A 23,093-nucleotide genomic window follows, 5' to 3' on the forward strand; every position below is an offset into this window, starting at 1 on the left:
AAACCCACGCACATATGGTCACCTTATCCTTGATAAAGGAGGCAGGAATGTACAGTGGAGAAAGGACAGCCTCTTCAATAAGTGGTGCTGGGAAAACTGGACAGGTACATGTAAAAGTATGAGATTAGATCACTCCCTAACACCATACACAAAAATAAGCTCAAAATGGATTAAAGACCTAAATGTAAGGGCAGAAACTATCAAACTCTTAGAGGAAAACATAGGCAGGACACTCTATGACAGAAATCACAGCAAGATCCTTTTTGACCCACCTCCTAGAGAAATGGAAATAAAAACAAAAATAAACAAATGGTACGTAATGAAACTTCAAAGCTTTTTCACAGCAAAGGAAACCATAAACAAGACAAAAAGACAACACTAGAATGGGAGAAAATATTTGCAAATGAAGCAACTGACACAGGATTAATCTCCAAAATTTATAAGCAGCTCATGCAGCTTAATAACAAAAAAACAAACAACCCAATCAAAAAATGGGCAGAAAACCTAAATAGACATTTCTCCAAAGAAGATATACAGGCTGACAACAAACACATGAAAGAATGCTCAACATCACTAATCATTACAGAAATGCAAATCAAAACTACAATGAGATATCATCTCACCCCAGTCAGAATGGCCATCACCAAAAAATCTAGAAACAATAAATGCTGGAGAGGGTGTGGAGAAATGGGAACACTCTTGCACTGTTGGTGGGAATGTAAATTGATACAGCCACTATGGAGAACAGTATGGAGGTTCCTTAAAAAACTACAAATAGAACTACCATATGACCCAGCAATCCCACTACTGGGCATATACCCCGAGAAAACCATAATTCAAAAAGAGTCATGTACCAAAATGTTCATTGCAGTTCTATTTACAATAGCCCGAATGGAAACAACCTAAGTGTCCATCATCAGATGAATGGATAAAGAAGATGTGGCACATATATACAATGGAATATCACTCAGCTATAGAAAGAAACGAAATTGAGCTATTTTTAATGAGGTGGATGGACATAGAGTCTCTCATACTGAGTGAAGTAAGTCAGAAAGAGAAAGACAAATTCCGTATGCTAACACATATATATGGAATTTAAGAAAAAGAAAATGTCCTGAAGAACCTAGGGGTAAGACAGGAATAAAGACACAGACGTACTAGAGAATGGACTTGAGGATATGGGGAGGGGGAAGGGTAAGCTGTGACAAAGCAAGAGAGAGGCATGGACATATATGCACTACCAAATGTAAGGTAGATAGCTAGTGGGAAGCAGCCGCATAGCACAGGGAGATCAGCTCGGTGCTTTGTGATCACCTGGAGGGGTGGGATAGGGAGGGTGGGAGGGAGGGAGACGCAAGAGGGAAGATATATGGGAACATATCTATATATATAACTGATTCATTTTGTTTTAAAGCAGAAACTAACACACCATTGTAGAGCAATTATACTCCAATAAAGATGTTAGAAAAAAAATAATGTCTTGGCATATTTCTCCTTGGATTTATCCTGTATGGGACTATCTGTGCTTCCTGGACTTGATTAACTATTTCCTTTCCCATATTAGGGAAGTTTTCAACTATACTGTCTTGAAATATTTTCTCAGTCCCTTTCTTTTTCTCTTCTTCTTCTGGAACCCCTATAATTCGAATGTTGGTGCATTTAATGTTGTCCCAGAGGTCTCTGAGACTGTCCTTAGTTCTTTTCATTCTTTTTTCTTTCTTCTGCTCTGCAGTAGTTATTTCCACTATTTTATCTTCCAGGTCACTTATCTGTTCTTCTGCCTCAGTTATTCTGCTGTTGATCCCATCTAGAGTATTTGTAATTTCATTTATTGTGTTGTTTATCGTTGCTTGTTTCATCTTTAGTTCTTCTAGGTCCTTGTTAACTGATTCTTGCATTTTGTCCATTCTGTCTCCAAGATTTCGGATCATCCTTAGTATCATTATTCTGAATTCTTTTTCAGGTAGACTGCCTATTTCCTCTTCATTTGTTAGGTCTGGTGCATTTTTTTTTTTTTTTTTTAGATGTTGGGGGAAGGAGTTTATTAATTAATTTATTTATTTTTGCTGTGTTGGGTCTTTGTTTCTGTGCGAGGGCTTTCTCTAGTTGTGGCAAGCGGGGGCCACTCTTCATCGCGGTGCGCGGGCCTCTCACCATCGTGGCCTCTCCTGTTGCGGAGCACAGGCTCCAGACGCGCAGGCTCAGCAGTTGTGGCTCATGGGCTCAGCCGCTCCGCGGCATGTGGGATCCTCCCAGACCAGGGCTCGAACCTTCGTCCCCTGCATTAGCAGGCAGACTCTCAACCACTGTGCCACCAGGGAAGCCCCGGTCTGGTGCATTTTTATCTTGCTCCTTTATCTGCTGTGTGTTTTTCTGTCTTCTCATTTTGCTTATCTTACTGTGTTTGGGGTCTCCTTTTTGCAGGCTGCAGGTTCATAGTTCCTGTTGTTTTCGGTGTCTGTCCCCAGTGGCTAAGGTTGGTTCAGTGGGTTGTGCAGGCTTCCTGGTAGAGGGGACTAGTGCCTGTGTTCTGATGGATGAGGCTGGATCTTGTCATTCTGGTGGGCAGGTCCACATCTGGTGTGTTTTGCAGTGTCTGTGGACTTATTATGATTTTAGGCAGCCTCTCTGCTAATGGGTGGGGTTGTGTTCCTGTCTTGCTAGTTGTTTGGCATAGGGTGTCCAGCACTGTAGCTTGTTGGTCGTTGAGTGAAGCTGGGTGCTGGTGTTGAGATGGAGATCTCTGGGAGATTTTTGCTATTTGATATTATGTGGAGCTGTGAGGTCTCTTGTGGACCAGTGTCCTGAAGTTGGCTCTCCCACCTCAGAGGCACAGCACTGACTCCTAGCTGGAGCACCGAGAGTGTTTCATTCACATGGCTCAGAATAAAAGGGAGAAAAAGTAGAAAGAAAGAAAGGAAGAAAGAGAGAAAGAGAGAAAAAGAGAGAGAGAGAGAGAGAGAGAGAAAGAAAGAAAGAAAGAAAGAATGAAAGAAAGAAAGAAAGCAGGGAGGGAGGAAGGAAGAAAGGAGGGAAGGAAGGAAAGAAAGAAAGAAGATAAAATAAAATAAAGTAAGATAAAATAAAGTTATTAAAATAAAAAATAATTATTAAGAAAAAAAATTTTTTTAAAGAAAAATAAACAAAACTAAAACCGGACGGATAGAACCCTAGGACAAATGGTGGAAGCAAAGCTATACAGACAAAATCTCACACAGAAGCATACACATACACACTCACAAAAAGAGGAAAAGGGGACAAAATAATATATCTTGCTCTCAAAGTCCACCTCCTCAATTTGGGATGATTCGTTGCCTATTCAGGTATTCCACAGATGCAGGGTACATCCAGTTGATTGTGGAGCTTTAATCCGCTGCTTCTGAGGCTGCTGGGAGAGATTTCCCTTTCTCTTCTTTGTTCGCACAGCTCCTAGGGGCTCAGCTTTGGATTTGACCCGCCTCTGCGTGTAGGTCACCGGAGGGCGTCTGTTCTTGGCTTAGACAGGACGGGGTTAAAGGAGCAGCTGCTTAGGGGATTGTGGCTCACTCAGGCTCGGTGGAGGGAGGGGCACAGAGTGAGGGGCATGGAGTGCGGGGCAAGCCTGCGGCAGCAGAGGCCGGCTTGACGTTACACCAGCCTGAGGAGCGCTGTGCGTTCTCCCGGGGGAGTTGTCCCTGGATCCCGGGACCCTGGCAGTGGCGGGCTGCACAGGCTCCCCGGAGGAGGGGTGGGATAGTGACCTGTGCTCGCACACAGGTTTCTTGGTGGCGGCAGCAGCAGCCTTAGCGTCTCATGCCCGTCTCTGCGGTCCGCGCTTTTAGCCGCGGCTCGAGCCCATCTCTGGAGCTCCTTTAAGCAGCGCTCTTAATCCCCTCTCCTCGTGCATCAGAAAACAAAGAGGGATGAAGAAGTGTCTTGCCTCTTCGGCACGTCCAGACTTTTCCCAGGACTCCCTCCCGGCTAGCTGTGGTGCACTAAGCCCCTGCAGGCTGTGTTCACGCCGCCAACCCCAGTCCTCTCCCGGCGCTCCAACCGAAGCCCGAGCCTCAACTCCCACACCCGCCCGGCCCTGGCGGGTGAGCAGACAAGCCTCTCGAGCTGGTGAGTGCTGGTCGGCCCTGATCCTCTGTGCGGGAAACTCCCTGCTTTGCCCTCCGCACCCTGTTGCTGTGCTCTCCTCCGCAGCTCCGAAGCTTTCCCCCTCCACCACCCACAGTCTCCGCCCGCGAAGGGGCTTCCTAGTGTGTGGAAACCTTTCCTCCTTCACAGCTCCCTCCCACTGGTGCAGGTCCCGTCCCTATCTTTTTGTCTCTATTTATTCTTTTTTCTTTTGCCCTACCCAGGTACGTGGGGACTTTCTTCCCTTTTGGGAGGTCTGAGGTCTTCTGCCAGTGTTCAGTAGGTGTTCTGTAGGAGTTGTTCAATGTATAGATGTATTTCTGGTGTATCTGTGGGGAGGAAGGTGATCTCTGAGTCTTACTCTTCCGCTATCTTCCCCTCATCTCTAGTTGTTATGTTATTGAGAATTTCTTGTACATGCTAAGTTCCTTTTGTATTCCTGCTTTCAAGACTCTGTCTTTGCTTGACAGTTGATTATGATGTATCTTGGTATGGATCTCTGAGTTTCTACTACTTAGAATTAATTGAGCTTCTTGAATGTGTAAATTAATGTTTTTCATGAAGTTTAGGAAATTTTCCCCTAGTAATTCATCAAATATACTTTCTGCTCCTTTATCTCTTTCCTATACTTCTGTGACTCCAGTTATGCCTATGTTGGTATTCCTGATGATGTTCCACAGAGCTCTGAGGGTCTGTTTATTTTTCTTAATTCTTTCATCTTTTTTTCCTCAGATTTGATAATCTCAGTTGATTCAAGTTCACTGATTCTTTCTTCTGCCTGATCAAATCTGCACTTGAACACTTCTGGTGAAATTTTCATTTCAGTTATTATAATTCTCAATTTTAGAATTTCTATTTGGTTTTATCTTTTTATTGGCATTTTGTTTTTGATAAGACACTCTCATACTTTCCTTCAGTTCTTTAGATATGACTCTACTTAGTTCTTAAGTATAATTTAAATAGCTGTGAAGTCTACATAGTAAATCCAACATCTTGGATTCTTCAGGAACAGTTTCTACTGAATAATTTCTCCCCTTGTGTAATGATCACAATTTCTTATTTATTTGCATGTCTCATAATTTTTTTTGTTGTACAATAGAACACTGGGCATTTTATATAATGTGGCAACTCTGGAAATCAGATTCTCTGTCCTTCAAGTGTTTGTGGTTACTTCTGCTTGTAATTATTATTGTTTGATTTTGTGTGACCTTTCTGAAATAATTCTTCAAAGTCCATATTCTTTGTTATATATGGCCACCAAATATAATTTTCATTTAGCTTAGTGGCCAGCTAATAATTTGATGGAGATTTCTTTAGACAGTTGGAACCAATAAGTCTCACAGTCTTTGCTGAGGGACTCTGAATTCATTTTAGAGAATTCCTTCCACAGTCTACCAGTTAATTGACAACTGTAACTTAGCTTCCACTTTAAGGTTGCCCAGAGCCTTTAGGTCATCCAGCAGTAAGAGTTTAAAGCCTTTTCAGGACTTTTTTGAGTGGGTGCATAACCCTAGCTGTTTTCATGGCATGGGCAGACATGTCACTTTCTAGATTCCCAGGAATATGTTGGAACTTTTCAAAGCCCTTATGAACATCTCTTTCCTCATCTTTTCCTTTTAAGATGTTGGATTAGTTCATTGCTTGCCCGAACTGTTAACCACTGCCTCAGGAAATCATGGTGTTAAAACACTTTTCTATAATTGTCTTCAACAAACCCTGGTGGAGAGGCTTTTAGTAATGGTTGATTTTTTTTTTTTTTTTTTTTGCGGTATGCGGGCCCCTCACTGTTGTGGCCTCTCCCGTTGCGGGGCACAGGCTACAGATGCGCAGGCTCAGTGGCCATGGCTTACAGGCCTAGCCGCTCCGCGGCATGTGGGATCTTCCCGGACCGGGGCACGAACCCGTGTCCCCTGCATCAGCAGGCGGACTCTCAACCACTGCACCACCAGGGAAGCCTCCAGTAATGGTTGATTTTAAGTCAGGTCTTGTACTCTGTCACCCCCGCCCCAGGCTCCCTATCAATAGTATTCATGGGTAGTCAATATATTGGCCACATCAGAGTCACTTCCAGCACCAACTAAACTATAAAGTCTCAGTTCTTAACTCTGAGATGCTGAAACAAAATCTTTCACATTGATACCTAGGAATCTGTATGTTTAACAAGATGGTTACTGAGGGGATGGGTGGGGGGAGGGATAGATTGGGAGTTTGGGGTTGACATGTACACACTGTTATATTTAAAATAAAATGCCTTACCATGAGAAAAAAAAGAAAAACAAGATGATCAAGTGATTATGATGTGACTATCACATTTGAGGACAGTGTTCCAGGATATTCCATCCCCCCTGAAGTTCCATCCTATTAAATCTCTAGTAAAATGTCTTTCAGACTAATTTGACAAACTAATTTGGCTCAGAGAAAACCATGGTCATTAAGTGCTTATTTTGTTATCTCTTTCACCTAATTTACAGAAACATTTAATGACTAAACCCAATTGAGATATTTCAGACTATTTCTGTTGCTCTTAAATTGGCTTCATGTAACTTTGTCTTCATCTAGGGAAAAGCGTTTGATTAGTTTACAAAGAGGTGAAAAACAAACTCTAAACAGCAGTTTCTGCTTATAGACTACAGCTCATATATTCTTTTTTGTTTTGTTTTGTTTTGTTTTTGTTTGGGTTTTTTTGCATATATTCTTTTTATCTTCTGAAATCTTCATATGTAGGATCATAGACATATTGAATATTAGAGGGCAATGGACCTTAGAAATCATCTAGATGCATTGTTCTTATTTTGTATCATGCTGAAGCTCAGAGAGGTCAAAGGGTTACTTACAGAATGTTAGTTCTTTTTGTAAATCCTAGTACATTTCCAGATTCGACCCATGTCTAACTAGCATAGCATTCAGCAAATAAAATGACTGATTTTGAACAATAGTCTCTACATGTTATTTAAGCAGTACTCCATAAACAGAAAGCAAATGATCTTTAAGATTATAAAATATATTACTATAACCTTGTACATATTGAGCTTTTTAAATTACCCACTGTATGTATAACTAGGAATTTAAAGCTATGGGGACATCTAGATCCATTTCACTTCTATATTAACTAATTCAGAGCTATTGAAAGCTTAGTTTCAGGGTTATTTCTACCTGAGACATTTTATTTCAGAGATAAGGAATTTTATATTTCAGTAGAAGCCTATGTGTCTCTCCAGCTTGAGATATTCTATGAAATTGCTAGCTGTACAACTAATGTTCATATCATTTGACTCTTTAATATAATATTAATCTTATATAAGTAGTTTAAGATATTTTGGCAAGCAATTCGCAAATATTTCTAAGTAAACTCAGAGTATAGGCTTCTCTAGTCCCTTCTCAAATAGTTCCATTGAAGTACATCTTAATGTAAATGTTGCTAAACCCACGCCGGAATATTCTCTAGTTGAAGTGAGCTCCATGAGGTATTAAAAATAGGCGAAATGGTGAACTCTATTGTTAGAAGGGGAAAAAGTAGGAACTTTTTGTATTTAGCTATACTTTGTTGGGGCCCAGGGCAGACTGCCCCAAAATGTGTCTCAATGGTATATAGATTATTTTGAATTAAAGTTACTTAAGAAATGGCCAATGCAAGAAGGATACTCTGACCCTCTTCTCTGCCACCCTGAAAGCAGGAAACAGATCTTCTATGTGAAAGGCTAACTCCCTGCCTCTGGAGGTAGAAGGATGCCCTTATCGCCAAAGATAGGGAATTTAGGGCCTAGACACCTATTTAAACAAATCTTGTTTCTTCTTTAATTTACTACCCCTAGCCTAGATTCTGTTTAGATTCTTCACTAATTGGACACTCAAAACCTAAGTTTCTTTGTCCTGTCAATTCCCCTCAAATTTATTGTTTCTTTGCCTAAAAAGTATAAAAGCTTCCTGTGTCGGCCACTTCTTAGGTCCCATTTCTATGAGACCTCCATATGCAGGAATTAAAATTTGTTTCTTTTTCTCCTGTTAATCTGTCTTGTGTCAATTTTATTATTACTCCAGCCAGGAGAACTCAAGAGGGGTTAATTTCCCCTTCCCTGGTAACATCAAGATTAAATTAAGGATGACTATGGTTGTAATTTCGTATATAATATATTGTAGAAGAGTGGTTTGAATAATTTACTATTTATTTCCCATAATATTCCCCAAAATTATTTAAAGAGACACACAAAAATTACATGTGTTACAGGATAAATCTGAAAAGTTGGGGGACTCATTAGAGCTCATCAAAATTCCAGGAATAGGGCAGTGGGTGAGCTTTCTGGAAGAAGTTCAGACAAGGAAGATTTTCAGAGATTCTTGCTTATGTAAATAGTTGGTGTCCCTCATGGGAAAACTATAGAAGATGGTATTTTGTGATGCTGGATAGTGGGTATAACTTCTGTATGATTGAGTAATAGTTGAATTAGGGCCTTCATAAAATATTTGTAACATCCTAAGATATTGCCATTATGACTCTTCATGGACTCCAATATTCCTGGGACAGCAACTTCTTCCTTAAAGAACCAAAAGATTGGAAAAAGCAGGTCTAATTTCTCTTCTGTCACCCTAAGATATGCCCAAAATTGCATGATTGTGGAAACAGGCCTCTCTTTCTTATAGTTGACCAGATTCTTGATTAACTCAGGTTATCTAGTAACAGTATTCATAAATTAATAGAGCTTTCAGCAGAGATGGAGATTATATTCCCTCCTCCCCCAAATTTCTAAGCCAGTTTTTCCTTTGTGCTCACAAGGAGGATATAGGGTCTAGGGGAGCCTGTACACACTGGTAAAGGTATAATTGTTTCATCTGGCAGCTCTTCCGATAGTCCAGTACCCAAGCTCGATTTACTGATGCCTGTGCTGTACTGCTTGTTAAATATTTTGAATATCACCTTTGCTATGACCCTGATGAGAAGTGAGGTTAACCAAACCGGAAATATATTAGAAGCAGGCCAATGTATTGCTATGTTCCATAAATATCTCTTTGACATTTAACACTATATATTTTCGTTTAAAGGTTAGGCCTGAGCTCACATTTGTTCAAGGAATAAATAAATTGGAGGCCATGCATCTCGTAATAACACAGTCCTCATATAAAGCCTAGATGGTTTGAGATTTTAAGTATGTAGTACTGTTCCATTGCTATATGTACAGAGAGCAAAGTAATTGTCCTGGAGAAGGTTAACTTATGGGTGTCCATAAACCTTGGTGAAGTTTTCGATAAGTAATCTTTAAAAGGCTAGGCTGTTCATTCTGGGAGCCAGAGAAATAGTTTCTGAGGTAGTTTAGAGGAAAAAGTAGAAAATTCTTTCCTATTGATCATGTGGGCTATACCCACGAATCCTGCTTCTATGTTCCCACTTTCTATTTATTATAAAATCAAATCATAATGGGGATAAATTAATATAGTAAAATGAAAGCAAAATGAGATATTATTAAAATAAAATAAATGAGTTAATCTAAAAAAAGAATAAAATGGGAAATTTAAAATATTTAAGTTAAAAAAGTAGTATATTAAAAAGGAACTTTAAGGCCCAGTGAAGATAAAAGTCAAAACATTTGAAATAATAAAATTTCAGATAAAGGATATAGGTCAGATAACAAGATAAAAATTATAAAAGAAAATAAAGAATTAGAATAAAGTGAACAAATTTAAAACATGTGATTGAAAATCAAGAATAAGAAGACAGGACTAAAAGCTACAAGTAAGAATAATTTTAAAAAACAACTTTAAAACAGTAAATTTAAATACTTTTATTAAATTGGGATTAACATGTACACACTGCTATATTTAAAATAAAATGCCTTTCCATGAAAAAAAATAATAAGGCAATAAGAGCAGAGATTAAATAATAGGATCCCGTTAAACTTTCACCTGTCACTTAACAGCTTACAAGTCCTTATAATGAATGGGCTTTTAAAAATTATTATTATTATTAGCAGGTCAGGAACTCTATAATTGCAAGAGCTGGAAAGCTACAAGGTGTAACAAGCAGTAGGCAGCCAAGCCTCTTTTACCCTCCAGGAAAAACAAAAAACTGAAATAACAAGCCAAGAAATTTTACTAGATATGTATAATTATTTTAAATATGCAGATATTAAGGATGAGATTGCTCTTCATATTTCTTCAATACTAACTGTAAAAGTTTAGGAAAGTTTATTAGATGCTTTTCCTTTGTTGAATGGTACAACTTTGCAGAAACCAAAAAAATGCGTATCATAAAAATAGTTCTTTTGTTAGCAGTATGACAGATAGTTTGAAGCACCTGATAGCAACTTGGCATCTAACTGTGTTCTTAATTCTTGCAAATTTAAGATAATTAATACCTTTGAGGTACCATATGTGCCTATTGAAAAGAATGGTTTTTATTTTCACATTAGAAATTCTAGAAAATAATTGTAGCATGCTCAAAAGTTTGGATCTTCTTATCTTCTAACCATCCAAAGAAATATTTTATTAAATCATACTTTATTCTTGCTTTGTGTTTTTTATAGTGCAGATACGGAATTTATTAAGCTCTGGAATGCTCGCTAAAGAATTTTATCATGAACACATGGCGGATTCTAATGTAGGATGGCTCAATTTAAAGGTAAGGGATAAACTTAACTGGTTAATATATTTGCTGGTATATTTGAGATATATCCCTTATTTGCCTCCCCCCAAAAAATAATCTGTGATTTTGTTTGGTTGTGACTCCATAGTTCACTGTTCTTCCTAGTTACAGGTATTCATTTCAGCACAACTGATGAATATCTTGTATATATAAATGCATATGATCATATACATTCATTTACTAAAAAGTCAATATTTCTAGTATGTTGCTAGGAATGAATACTGAAATGAATAAACTGCTTGTGATCAGTCTATAGGTTTGCAGTATCAGAGAGGAAGCCCAGTCTGTCAGTAGCAAGGGAGTATAAAATAATGTTGCCCACCATCCAGTTCTACAAGGATCAAGTCATTAGCCAATGCAGTCGCTGACTGACAGTATACCCTGAAAGGAATCCAGGACAAAAAACAGGCCCCTTAGATAGAGATATCTCAGGAAAAAATTTTAATGAACCCAGATTCATGCATCTTCCTATGCATACAAAAGCACTAGAATCATTAACTGAGATATCTCATCCTTGTGACTAGCAGTCACCTTTTACCAAGATGTATGCTTAACTGCACGAATTCCCTAGCCAAAAATCATATATTGAATATATATACTGGCTTCTTCCCTACCTCTTTGGAGCAATCGCCTCAGAGCTACTGAGAGGCTGTTTCCTGGGCTATAGTCCTCAGTAAGTTCCCTGAATAAAACTTAAAATCCACAATTCTCCCAGTCCACAGGAGAACAGGCAGTTTAGACTTAAACGAAGAAAAGAGGAAACTATTATACTATTTACCTACAACACTCTCCCAGTTATAGAATTCTTTGTATAATGCTTTTGTTTTGTGGAAGTTATTTGAGAAACAGAGTTGTGTTTTATTTTGGTGATTGGGGTGATTGAGGAAAGAGAGGAGGGCAATTTGAAGACTAATTGCCTTTTGCTGGGATGATTTAAAGTTATGTAATTATCTTGGATGTCTCTGTTTTACCTTTAAGGCAAACTACACAAAATAAAGGTAATGACAATAACTATAATTTATTGAACATATATTATGTGGGCTGCCTTGCTAGGTAGTTTGCATACAATAAATTTACAATGCATTCTCTGCATTTAACAAATGAAGAAACGGAGAGGAAATTGCTTAAGTAACTTTCCCAAGGCACATAGGAGACAGAATTCAGTTTAATTCAGTTTGACCTGAAGCTCCTGCTGTTTCATGCTACATCTCTCAAAATCTCATTTTAAGCAGCTATTAATCCATGCTGCTGAATAATGAAGAAAGTATGTCTTAGCAAACTGGCTTTTTAAAAAAGAAACATTTTTATAAGAATGGTATAGGATAATTAAAAGTAAATCCTACTACTCAGTCAATCTTATTTTTCTTAGCTCAAACAAAATTCTTCAGCAATTTGATTCTAATCACATGCAAAGCCAAGTACAAGTGGAGAGCCGCCCCTTGTCATTTAAACTCCCCAAACGGCCTGAGAAAAATGTCCAGTTTCACCTTCCCCTCACTAGGATGTATTTAGAGCCCTGTCGGAAAACTCATCAGATAGTCTCTGAGTTTATTTTTAACTTGCATTCATTTGAGAACAAGATCAGAAAAGTTGTTATTTTCTGTCTGTCACAGACACAGATTAAGTCTGTTAAGTCTATTAAGTCTCTATTTTCACTTGCCACTTTAAAAATCAGAACTAAAGTGGCTATAGATATGCGCCTCTCAAACAATACAGATGGATTGGGCTGATGATTCCATTTTTGGAAACACGAATAAAATATTACCTATTCATACTCACCCAATCTCCTATTTTTTGTTGCATTTCAATCTTGATCTTTTATTTTAAAGATTATGTTAAAATCTATTTCTTACTCTGTCAGTTTTGCAATGGCCTTTGATAAAAAGCAATGAAATTCAGACCTAAGACATAAGAATTAAGTTCTTTAGTATCATGAAAAGAAAAATTCACCAACAATATGTTATTAAGATCTTACTAACTTTATTCAGTGATTCATGAATCAGGCAGCATCCAGTCCAGAAAATAAAAAGGAGCTCCAAAGAGCTATACAAATCAAAGGTGTTTTATAGACGGAGACACACAGGAATGAGGAAGCTCTACTGGGGAAATCTGATTTGATTGGCTAATACAAGGTTATTTCCCTAATTTGGTGTACAGAGGAACCTTGGAGCCTGGTTGTGTAATTTAAGTTGAGCAGACAAGTTCTGATTGGTCAATTTAAGTTACATTTAGAGTCAGCATGCTCAAGAAAAGGAAGCTAAGTTTTGACTTGTCGCTCCGTGGAGCGGGGCAGGGGGTGGCTTAGCATGAGTAACTCCATCTTGGGCCTAGCATAATTATTTAAAACTTAACAGTATAAGAGTAGACTTTGCATGGATAATGACCCTATACAGTGCATTTGCTGTGAAGAGTTTTAGCTCTGTTTATCTGGGCTGTAAGAATTTCTTTCAGACAAAAATTTCTCAGGTCTTATTGAATTTTCCAAATGGGCCAAATTTTAGATATCAGAATAAGTTTGATCACCTTCCTGGTAATTATATTTATTTGAATACAATTTGTAGAACTTAGTTATAAAAAAAAATTCCACCGAATGCACTTTTAATTACTTCATGTAGTAGTTCTTTTCATATAGAGAAAATGTGTTAATTTGTTAATCGTTTATTAAAGGTATATTTATTATGTACCTACTATGTGCATAGTACGCAACTAATCAGATAGGGATCCTGTCCCTCATGGATTTTAGAGTATTGCGGGTAAGATAAGATCGGTTTTTGCCTGTATCAACCTTTATAGCTATAATTAACTTATAGCAACACCAAATGTACATGTCATGTAGTGATTTTTAATTCAACTAAAACATATACTTTAACCACATGGTATAAATTTGGTGGAATGGAAAAAGACACTTAGCACGTGATTGAGCCTAGTTAGCTGCTCAGCACCTCAAATTTGTTCTCAACTTGACATCAGGTGGTCTCCTTTTCACAAAGTACTGTCTTTGGGAATAAAATGTCTCTCTAGAGAAAGCTAGAGTAGTAACTCCAGACTTTCTGTATAGGAGTGGTTTAAGGAGAAGCACCCTGTCTCAAAGGGGAGGTAAGGTGCTTGTTTTGGCAGGGCAAGCACACTGCCTCTATTAGATTGTATATTACAGATTTTTTAAATTGATGTTTTAAAATATGTTTTTCTTTATGCTTAACATAATGGTGAGAAACTATCTATCGCCATTATTGTGGAAATAGAGACAAACCAAATGAGAATAAATAAAATACATTTATTCAGAGCTTCTTCAGCAAGAGAGTCAGTCACCATACCTTAGCTTTGCCAGAGACTCAAAGGCAGATAAGAAGTAGGAAAACTATAGTGAAAAAAGGAGAATGCTTCATTTATGCTGTGATTGGAGACCGTTGGTATCAGGCAGCTGCATATGTGCTTTCCAGAAGTGGAGCATCCTATGTGATTGGTTTGGGGTACACATTTTGCTCTCTCTGGTTGGTCCTGAATTGAAAGAAGGCAAAATTAGGAAAGCTGGCCATCACTGACCAAGTCATGATCTTTCTGAATTAACTGCTACAGAGGTTGTAGCTCAGAGTTTTATTTTTATATATGGTCTAGCTGTTGTCTGTTTGTATATTCAATCTCTCATTATCAAATATTAGTATCATTCATTAGTTTAATACTTTTTTGAGTACCTACTATGTGCCAGGCAGTGTTTTAGGTGCCAGTGGCAAACAGTAAATAACACAGGACAGAACAAAAAATCCCTGCCCTGAGAGAGATTACATTCAAGATAGGAAAGAGGTAACATTCAAGATTGATTGCAGTTTTAAATAGAGCAGACAAAGGAGATCATACTGAAAAAGTTGACATTGATAAAAGAAGTTGAGGGAAAAAGCATTGCTGGAGAAAAACATTCCAAGCAGAAGGAACAGTAAGAGATCCAGAGGCTGTGACATGTCTGGTGTATTATATGAATAACATGAAGACCATATGGCTTGAATAGAACAAATAGAGGAGGAGAGTGGAAAGAAATACCATCATAGAGGCAAATGGACCAGATCAAATAGGGCAGAGTAACCATCGTAACAAATTTAGCTTCAGCTCAGAGAGAGATGGGAAGCCACTGAAAAGTTTTGAGTAGAAGTATGGTAAGAAATGTGTTTTAACAGGATCACTCTGGCTGTTGTCTAGAATATAGACTTCAGGGGTACCAACAGTCCTAGCTAAGGAGCTCAATTAGAAGGCTATTGCAATAATTGAGGGTGGCAGTGCCATTCTATGTCTTTGGATTGGAGAATTTAATCCATATACCTTTAAAGTAATTATTGCTTTGTAAGGACTTATTATTTCCATTTTAGCAATCAATTCTTTATTTTTTGGCTTAACCAGTCAAGATTTATTGGCCCTCAGAACCAATACAGTCTCAAGGAATGGTAGTTTCATGGTTGATAGATCCACCTTCTCAGTCATATCTCCAAAGACCCAATTTCTTTTCATCTTTCTGTTCAGCAATCCTCAACCTGGGTTCCATCCTAATACCTACTCTCCTAGTTGTAGCAGGATAAGTGCCTGACAAAGTCAGAGATAATCATCCTTGCTCAAGTCCAGTAGGAGAGAGCAATCAATTCTTAATGTTTTCAAATAATTTTATCACCCAGGTGTGCATCTCTAGGTACTAGAGCCTTGTTTTGCATACTCATGGTAGTCATCATGTTACTGTGTCCTTTGACTTTCTTGTAAATTGGCAGCTGGATCTGGAGATTGTATCAGACTTAGACGTTTATCACTTTTGCAAGTGAATAGATAGTGCATGGCAAGAGTATAGGAGGCACAAAATGTCTGGTTGTCTTTCTTTTTGTAATGTTAGCAGTCATTGATACTTAATGCCTATATCTGTTCATTCATTGTGGTTTGAAAAATAGAAATAGTCTAATGTTATTTCTTATTCAACTCTTGGATACTTTTTTAAAGGGATAACTCCTGTCATTTGCTATTTGTTTACCCAGCGGTATGGTACCTAAAGGAAATGCTTGATTCTTTCCCTTTATTTACCAGTTTTTAAGCTAATGAGTTGCTTCCCTATCATCTTCTAAAAGTGACTGATTTTTTAAAAATATATCAGTATAACTCATGGATTTAAACATATTTTATGGGGTTCAACCCTTTGTAAGTATTATTATTACCAAAGTTTGTGTTATCCCCTCTTTGGCCAATGGGAGTCTTTTCAAGTGGGTTCCTATGTCCATCTGACCTACGCATATTTGGTAGCTTCCTTACTGTCATTACAAGAATTTCTAGGCTTATTTTGTATATATATTTTTTAACCTAAACATGGAATCAGCCATTTCTCCAAGAAGCCCTGGTTTTGGGTAGTGGTAAATGATATTTCAAGACTACCATCTGGACAATAGGCTTGCTCGTTGTTACTGAGTTGGGATTGTACCTAGATCTTTTAGTCAACTAACCTAGAAGATTCTTTATTTAAAAGTTATTTTCTGGGCTTCCCTGGTGGCGCAGTGGTTGAGAGTCCGCCTGCCGATGCATGGGACACAAGTTCGTGCCCCGGTCCGGGAAGATCCCACATGCCGTGGAGCGGCTGGGCCCGTGAGCCATGGCCGCTGAGCCTGCGCGTCCGGAGCCTGTGCTCCGCAATGGGAGAGGCCACAACACTGAGAGGCCTGCGTACTGAAAAAAAAAAAAATTATTTTCTTCTAGTTTTATTGAGATATAATTGACATACAGCACTGTATAAGTTTAGGGTGTACAGTATAATGATGTGACTTACATAATGAAATGATGACCATAGTAAGTTTAGTGAACATCTGTTATCTCATGTAGATACAATATTAAAGAAATTTTTAAAAATTTCCTTGTGATGAGAACTCTTAGGATTTACTCTCTTAACCACTTGCATATATAACACACAGCAGTGTTTGTTATATTTATCATGTTGTATGTTACATCCCTAGTACTTATTTATCTTATTACTGGAAGTCTGTACCTTTTGACTACCTTCATCAAATTCCCCCTCTCCCCAAGCCCCACCTCTGGTAACCACAAATCTGATCCCTTTTTCTATGAGTTGTTTCTTTTGTTTTTGGAGTATACTTGACTTACAGCACTGTATTATTTCCTGGTACACAACATAGTGATTTGATATTTCTATGCTTTTCAAAATGCTCACCACGGTTCAGTCTAGTTAGCATCTGTCACCATACAAAAATATTGCATAATCATTGACTATATTCCCCACATGGTACATTTCATACCTGTGACTCATTTATTTTGTAACTGAAAATTCGTGCCTCTTAATCTCCCTCACCTATTCCTCTCCTTTCCCCTCACCCCCTTTCTGTCTGGCAACCACCTGTTTGTTCTCTGTATCTATGACTCTGTTTCTGTTTACTTATGTCTGTTCATTTGTTTTTTAGATTCCACGTATAAGTGCATACAGAATTTGTCTTTCTGTGTATGACTTATTTCACTTATCATAATACGCTCTAGGTCCATCTCAGTCGTTGCAAATGGCAAGATTACATTCCTTTTTATGGTTGAGTAATATCCCATTACATATATATACCACATCTTCTTTATCCACTCGTATATTGATGGACACTTGGGTTGCTTCCATAGCTTGGCTGTTGTAAATGATGCTACTATGAACATTAGGGTGCATATATCTTTTCAGATTAGTGTTTTCATTTTCTTTGGATATATATCCAGGAGTGGAATTGGTAGATCGTGTGGTAGTTCTATTTTTAAGTTTTTGAAGACTCTCCATACTGTTTTCCATAGTGGTGGCACCAATTTACATTCCCACCAACAGTGCACAAGGGTTACATTTTCTTCGCATCCTCACCAACACTTGTTACTTGTTGTCTTTTTCATAATAGCCATTCTGACAAGTGTGAGGTGATATCTTATTGGGGTTTTAATTTGCATTTCCCTGATGATTAGTGATGTTGAGCATCTTTTCACATGTATGTTGGCCATCTGTATATCTTCTTTGGAAAAATGTCTATTCAGGTCCTCTGCCCTTATTTTAATTGAGTTGTTGTATTTTTGATGTTGAGCTGTATGAGTTCTTTATGTATTTTGAATGTAAACCCGTAGGTGAATATATCATAGGCAAGTATCTTCTCCCATTCAGTAGGTGGCCTTTTCATTTTGTTGAAGTTTCCTTCCTTGTGCAAAATCATTTTAGTTTGATGTAATCCCATTTGTTTATTTTTTATCTTGTTTCCCTTGCCTGAGGAGACATATCCAAAAAAATATTGCTAAGACCTATGACAAAGAGGATACTGTCTGTTTTTTTCTAGAAATTTTATGGTTTCAGGTCTTACAGTTAAGTTTTTAATCCACTTTGAATTAATTATTGTATATGGTGTGAGAAAGGAGTCCCGTTTGATTCTTTTGCATGTAGCTGTCCAGTTCTCCCAACACCATTTATTGAAGAGGCTGTCTTTTCCCCATTGTATATTCTTGCCTCTTTTGTTGTAGATTAATTGCGCATATAAGCGTGGGCTCATTTCTGGACTCTCTATCCTGTTTCATTGACCTACATGTCTGTTTTTGTACCCATACCATACAGTTTTGATGACTGTAGCTTTCTAGTATAGTTTGAAGTCAGGGAGCATGATACCTTCAGTTTTGTACTTCTTTCTTGATATTGTTTTGGCTATGTGTGGTCTTCTGTGTTTCCATAAAAACTTTAGAATTATTTATTTTGCTTCTATGAAAAATGTCATTGGTATTTTGATAGGGATTGTATTGAATCTATAGATTGCCTTAGGTTATAGGTCATTTTAACAATATTAATTCTTCCAATCCATGAACACGGTATATCTATCCATTTGTTTGTGTCATCTTCAATTTCTTTTATCAGTGTCTTGTAGTTTCTGAGTATAGCTCTTTTGCCTACTTGGTTAGATTTATTCCCAGGTATTTTATTCTTTTTGATGTGATTGCAGATGGGATTGTTTTCTTTATTTCTCTTTCTAATAGTGTGTTCTTTGTGTAGAGAAACACCATAGTTTTTTTTTTAACATTTTTATTGGTGTATAATTGCTTTACAATTGTTAAATTGTGTTAGGCTCTGCTTCATAACAAAGTGAATCAGCCACACACATACATACATCCCTATATCTCCTCCCTTCTGCGTCTGCCTCCCACTCTCCCCATCCCACCCCTCCGGGCAGTCACAAAGCACTGAGCTGATCTCCCTGCGCCACGTGGCTGCTTCCCACCAGTCATCTACCCTACACCCGGTAGTATATATAAGTCCATGCCACCCCCTCACTTCGTCCCAGACCATCCCCCTCCCCATGTCCTCAAGTCCATTCTCTACCTCTGCGTCTTGATTTCTGTCCTGCCCCTATGTTCTTCATAACCTCTTTTTTTTTTTTTTTTTTAGATTCCATATATATGTGTTAGCATACAGTATTTGTTTTTCTCTTTCTGACTTCACTCTGTATGACAGACCCTAGGTCCATCCACCTCACTACAAATAGCTCAGTTTCATTTCTTTTTATGGCTGAGTAATATTCCATTGTATATATGTGCCAGATCTTCTTTATCCATTCATCTGTCGATGGACACTTAGGTTGCTTCCATGTCCTGGCTATTGTAAATAGAGCTGCAATGAACACTGTGGTACATGACTCTTTTTGAATTATGGTTTTCTCAGGGTATATGCCCAGTAGTGGGATTGCTGGGTCGTAACACCATAGATTTCTGTATATTAATTTTGTATCCTGCAACTTTACTGAATTAATAGATGATTTCCAGTAGTTTTTTGGTGGTGTCTTTAGGATTTTCTGTGTATAATATCTGCTACTAGTGACAGTTTTACTTCTTCCTTTCCAGTTTGGATTCCTTTCATTTCTTTTTCTTGTCTGATTACTGTGGCTAGGACTTCTGGTACTATGTTGAATAAAAGTGGTGAGAGTGGGCATCCTTATCTTGTTCCTGATCTTAGAGAAAATGCTTTTAGCTTTTCACTGTTAAGTATGATGTTGGCTGTGAGCTTGTCATATATGGCCTTTATTATTTTAAGGTATGTTCCCTCTATATGCACTTTGTTGAGAGTTTGTATCATAAATGGGTGTTGAATTTTGTCAAAATCTTTTTCTGCATCTATTGAGATGATCTTGTGATTTTTATTCTTCAATTTGTTAATGTGGTGTATGATGTTGATTGATTTGGGGATATTGAAACATCCTTGCATCGCTGGGATAAATTCCACTTGTTCATGCTGTATGATCCTTTTAATATCTTGTTAAGTTTGCTAATATTTTTTTGAGGATTTTTGCATCTATATTCTTCAGTGATATTGGCCTATAATTTTCTTTATTTGTCATCTTTGTCTGGTTTTGGTGTTAGTGTGATGCTGGACTTATAGAATGAGTTCAGAAGTGTTCCTTCCTCTGCAATTTTTTGGGATAGTTTGAGGAGGATAGGTATTAACTCTTCTTTAAATGTTTAGTAGAATTTACCTGGGAAGTCATCCAGTTCTGGACTTTTGTTTGTTGGTAGCTTTTTGGTTACTGATTCAAGTTCATTACTGTTAATTAGTCTGTTCATATTTTCTATTTCTTCCTGATTCAGTCTTGGGAGGTGGTACATTTCTAGGAATTTGTCCATTTCTTCTAGGTTGTCCACTTAATTGGTGCATAATTGTTCATAGTATTCTCTTATGATTCTTTGTATTTCTGTGGTGTTGGTTGTAACTTCTATTTCAGTTTGTTTATTTGGGCCCTCAATCTTTTTTCCTTGATGAGTCTGGCTAAAGGTTTATCAATTTTGTTTATCTTTTCAAAGAACCAGTCTTAGTTTCATTGATCTTTTCTATTTTTTTTTTAGTCTCTATATCTGTGCCCCCTCACTGGTGGGCAGAGCCAGGTACTGGGGTCTCTTTCTGTGGTGCCCATGGGTCCTGAATCTAGTGTCAGCCTGCTGGTGGGCAGCCTCAGGATGTCTCGGGCCTGATGCCACCCCTGGTTGGTAAAGCCAGGTTCCAGGGGTAGTACCAATTCACTGGTAGATGGAGCTGTGTCCCGAGGTCTCTGACTGTAGTGCCCTGGGGATCTGGGGTTGGTGTCAGCCCAAAGATGGGTGGGGCTGGGGGACAAGGGGTCCTGGTGCTGGTGCTCACCCCCTTGCAGGTGAGGCTGGGTTCTAGGGCTAGTGCTGGCCTGTTGGTGAGTAGGGCTAGGTCCTGGGCCCTCTGCTGTACTAGGCCAGGCCCTGGGGTAACTGGGGGCTCAGGTGGTCCTTCAGCAGCCGGTCTGCTGGTGGGTGTGGCTGTGTCCTCACCCAGCTAGCTGCTTGGCCTGGGACATCACAGAACTGGTGCTGACCATCTGAAGGGCAGGGCTGGGTCTGGCACTAATAAGCTAGAGGGAGGATTCTAAAATGGTACTTGCCAGCCCCAGCGTCCTCCTGGTAGGATGAGTTCCCCAAAAGGCTGCTGCCATCATCTGTGTCCCCAGGGTGAGTCCCAAATGCCTCCTGCCTCTCTGGGTGGCTTGCCAAGATCAGCCAGTGGGTCTGACCCAGGCTTCTTTCAAATTACTGCTTCTGCCCTCAACCCCGGAGCATATGAGAATTTGTATGTCCCCTTTAAGAGTGGAGTCTCTATTTCCTACAGCCCTCTGTCTGTCCTGAAAGTAAGCCCCACTGGCCTTCAAAGCCAAACATTCTGGGGGCTCGTCTACTTGGTGCAGGATGCCTAGGCTGGGGAGCCCGATGTGGGGCTTGGACCCCTTGCTTCTTGGGGGGAACCTCTGCAACTGTAATCATCCTGCAGTTTGTCAGCCACCCACCCAGGAGTATGGGTCTTGATTATACTGCATCTCTGCCCCACCAACCATCTCACTGTGGTTCCTTCTTTATGTCTTTAGTTGTAGAAGAGCTTTTGTGCTAGTCTTTAGGTAATTCTCATTGATAGTTACTCTGTAATTAATTATAATTTTGGTGTGCCCATGGGAGGAGGTGAGTTCAGGGTTTTCCTACTCTCCCATCTTGGCCACTTTCAAGATTCTTAGCATGTATACATCTGTATCCGTGAATGTGATAGGAGAATCAATATGGATTCTTAAGGAGAATGTATATTAATATATATATATAATGTGTGTATATATATATATATATATATATATATATATCCTATTTACATTCAAGTTTACAGAGTTTTAATTAACTTCCTTTCTGTAAAATTTATATCTCCTTTCTTCTACACTGAAAATTCTGCTCCTTAAGGACATAGCATGGGGATGACCAAATTAGAATATGGTATAACTACTCACTTTTAAAATCTCTAATTCCATACATATTAATCTCAGAATAACAATACTATTATTACCTCCAATATGATTACTGAAATGTTAAGTTTTTTTTTTTTTTTTGCGGTACGCGAGCCTCTCACTGCTGTGGCCTCTCCCGTTGCGGAGCACAGGCTCCGGACGCGCAGGCTCAGTGGCCATGGCTCACGGGCCCAGCCGCTCCGCGGCATGTGGGATCTTCCCGGACTGGGGCACGAACCCGTGTCCCCTGCATTGGCAGGCGGACTCTCAACCACTGCGCCACCAGGGAAGCCCTAAAATATTTTTACATGTACTCTATTTTTCATCTATTTTTAAAACGGTTGTATTGTATCTTTATTGTCAAAACATACAGCCATCACATAATATCCTCTCTCCCTCTTAGTACCTCATTTACCCTTAATTCTGCAGGTAACTAAATATTTAATGCTTACAAGCTATTCTTATATTAAGGTCTCTCTGGTCATTTTGTGTGTGAAGCTTGTTCGCTATTAGATTCCTCAGGAAGGATTCATGGGCACAATACTAGCTGAATTCTTGTATTTTGCTAAAACCTTATGCACTTTAAAGCTGAAAGTTAGTTTTGCTGAATATAAAAACCATTTGCACACATTTCTTTCCTTGAGTATTTTAAAATGTTACTAGTTTCATCTGGCATAAATCATTGCTGTCAAAAAAGTCTGATGGTAATTTAATTTTCCTTCCTTTATAAGTGCTTTTCTTTCTAGTTGCAAAAAGGATATTATTTTCTTTAAAATCCTATAATTTTAATAAAATATATCATGGTGTTTGTAGTTCTGTGTCAGTATTCTCATGTACATAGTATGCTCTTTCATTTTGCAGTTTCAAATCTTTTTTAAATTTTTTGAGGGACATTTGATCGAATTAGGTTGTTTTAGTTTTGGTTCTGTTTCCTTACTTTGCTTTTCTTTATCAAGGATAATATCAGTATGTCCATTCTCTCTATTTTTATTATTTTTTACTTTCTTTCAAACCTTTATTTTAAAAATTTACTTTTT

The sequence above is a fragment of the Orcinus orca genome, chromosome X (genome assembly GCF_937001465.1).
Source record: "Orcinus orca chromosome X, mOrcOrc1.1, whole genome shotgun sequence".
Lineage (NCBI taxonomy): Eukaryota > Metazoa > Chordata > Mammalia > Artiodactyla > Delphinidae > Orcinus > Orcinus orca.